Source organism: Uloborus diversus, chromosome 8 (assembly GCF_026930045.1).
Source record: "Uloborus diversus isolate 005 chromosome 8, Udiv.v.3.1, whole genome shotgun sequence".
NCBI lineage: Eukaryota > Metazoa > Arthropoda > Arachnida > Araneae > Uloboridae > Uloborus > Uloborus diversus.
Window position 1 is genome coordinate 65,519,129 of NC_072738.1, and position 3,118 is coordinate 65,522,246.

Below are 3,118 nucleotides of genomic sequence, written 5' to 3' on the forward strand. Positions count from 1 at the left end.
GTTCTACCGAAGATGCTGTACGAATACGAATACAGTTGGGATCTGAAAGGTTACGTCAACTTCACTCTCGCCTGGGCACCCAATGGAACGCTCACACAAGAATGCAGGCAAGTTGAGCAATTCAAACAAAATTAATTTATTTGTCAATGCAGTTTTTCATGAGTGAAAGCACAGCTGAAAAAGTTTAATTTTTGGCAATGAGCATTTTTTTAGGCATTTAAAATGTTAAGAGTAAGCTTTCACATTTATAATTCAAAATATTATTTTTGACAGGCCACAAAATACTGCAATATGAGCACCAAATTTTTTAAATGGTTTGCACTTTACTCTTTGATATTAAGAGGTAACTGCTTCTCCAACTGGAATCCATTACTTGCTCAATATTACAGTTAAATTATTTCCAGACAGGTACCGCTGTGAACTGAAAATTGTACTGTATCATTTCATTTTACCCCGCCTTTTCACTGTGCCCCACCTTCTCCTATTTATAAAGTTCATACAGAATTTTTTTTCCTGAAAATAATAATTAAAAATAGCATCTAATATAAAATCCTGTTTTTCAGAAATAGACCAGGAAATTTCATTTACTTTTCTCTAATTGAGATTTTTCTACAGGTACTCGGACTTCCGGGACCGTGGTGGGAACTTGACTACTTTCTACTGGCGTTTGTTGGCTCTGCGACTAGGTTTTGTTATTCTGTTTGAGGTAAGGCACCAAAAGCAATATATACACTGCCCTTTGTCTTTATATAAAACCTCTCTAAAAATGGATGCTATAACCTCTAAAGGATTTTTTTCTGCAGAAAACTTCCAAGAAATTATAACAAGACAGGTTATTGAGATAGTTCATCTAAACCACCAATTTAAAAATCGTTGAGAAATCTTTTACGGAAATCTTGTACTAAGAATGTTTTTTGATTCTTGATCAGATTTAAAAGTCAGTAGAAATCCTCATACATACAAAAACTATTGCATATTGTATGAATCTTGTATATACAAACGTCAAAAGAAAATTTGTGACAGTTAACTCGCTGATCCTCAAAAGGGATGCTTCGGCTGCCCATACTTTCTTAGGTATTGTTAGGTATTTTCTTACATATGTACGTGCGAAGAAGCCAAAAACATTGTTCAATATTCATTCGAGGGAGAGTATGATGAGAATTTAGAACGAAATTTGATGGAAAAAATTTGCGACCACAATATAAAAGGAAGTAAAAATGAGATGCTCTCCAAAAAAATCTGTTTCTTTCTCTCAAATTCCGGAATGTGTCTTCGATTTGTATTTTATGCAAACACTTTATTTACTTTGGAGAGGAACTTGCTCTTGACTGTTCTTAAAGGCCCCGTGTCTTAAAGGGATTCTGATATTAAGACAGATTCCATCCCCCTTGTTTTTAACAATAAGAGCCTGACTCCTGTGGCTAAGCGAGTTACACCAATAATATGCAATGCATCACATTTCGCGATAACTGATAGACTGACTGATGGATTTTCTCTTACAGCATCTTGTGTTCGCCGTGTGTCGCCTCATCGACATGCTGGTCCCGGACATCCCCGTGGCCCTAGAACTGAAAATCAAGCGGGAGAGGTATCTGGCCAAACAGGCGCTCGCCGACTCGGACACCATCATGAAGGTGAGGAGATCTCTCTACGCTTAGTAATCCCAGGGCTTCACGTGAAAAGTGTTGGAGCAGATTGCAGTCCATGTGTTTAGAATTGGCGTGTCAAGGTCAAGTAACTATCCCCGTATCCACTCCCTTCATTTTCTGATCGTCATGGTTACGAAGCTATGGAGGTTTCCTCGTAGCAGCTTCTGCAACACATAACATTTAAAGAAAAGACGTGGGGAAAGTTCACAGTGCCGTAACCATGATAACCAGAATGGTAAAAACGTGGAGTAAAAACGTGAAACAACTAGAGTCCAGGACACCCTCAATTTTTTTAGACTTACGAATTGTATTATGCTGTTAAAGTTTTAGCTTCTTACTCAAATTTTAAGAGGGTGCTCAATGACCCCTTAATTTAACATTAGCCGTGCCGTAGCATAAAAAATGTCACAAATTTAAAAAACTCAATTTCCCCAGCTGCTTTTTTTTTATAAATAATTATTTTATTGCAATGTATATGCATATTACTGGTGTAAATAATAATATGTAGCATTGCTTTTTCAGTTCAATGTATTTTTTAACCCCCTTCCCCATACTTATGAAGTTTGGGGGAGTAGGTTGAGCATCCTCTTACAGTTGAAATAGGGAGCTAAAATTCTTCCAGTATATTACTATCCACAAGTGTAAAAATATTGAGGGGTTATGTTATCTGTTATCTCGGAGAAACTTTTCTTTTTTACATGCATTTTTGAACCACCCTAAGCAGCCTTTTTCCCACCTGTTATAAAACACGACGACAACAACAGCAGAAAGTAGAAAAAACATTGATGACGTATAAAATTTCAGAAATTATACTCTAATTTCTATTGCATCAGCGATAAAGATGTGTTGACACCGAACTTTGTTTTATGATTAACAGGTGGCACAGAGACGAGACGAGGACGATGATGAGGAGGAGGACAGCCCAAACCGAGGTGCTTCAGAACTTCCTTTCAGCCAGCACGACGAATCAGCCAGAACGTGAATTCTTCCTTCGCCCATCTTTCTCCAAATTGAACTTCAGCCTGGCGGATCTTCCCATCCCCGAGAATCAGAAGTGGAACGGGGGACGTCCCCTGTGGACAGGGGTCTTCGATGATTCCTCGCCTTCGAGATAGTTTGCCCTTCCTGAGTCTGAATTTAATCTTCCTTGTGAAGCTGATCGTTTCCCTTCTTTTTTGGGGTGAACAGCAAGTTCTGAACTTGTTCTTTTCACGCCAAGAAGAAAACTAAATCCCCCCCCCCATAGACTCTACTTTAGTTGAAGACTGGGAATATGAAAAGTGCCGTTAAAACAAAAACTCTTATTCGACCTTTCAAAGATTCGATTTTTCAGTGAAAAATCGATTTTTTTTTTTTTTTTTTTTGGAATCGGGATTCCAATCGATTTTAACCAAAGAAGAATCAGACAGGAGATAGAGCAACGAAACCTAGGAAAATGGTATACAGCAATTCCGATAATATTTGGCTCG

The 3,118-nt window shown here is 38.0% G+C and overlaps 1 long non-coding RNA gene across 1 annotated transcript; it reads left to right on the forward strand.

The window, feature by feature from the left end:
• The first annotated feature begins 612 nt into the window (after positions 1–612).
• Positions 613–2,884, forward strand: LOC129227513 (uncharacterized). Its single transcript, XR_008580843.1, has 3 exons — positions 613–706; positions 1,503–1,634; positions 2,527–2,884. It is a non-coding gene; the product is annotated as an uncharacterized LOC129227513 (long non-coding RNA).
• The last annotated feature ends 234 nt before the right edge of the window (positions 2,885–3,118 follow it).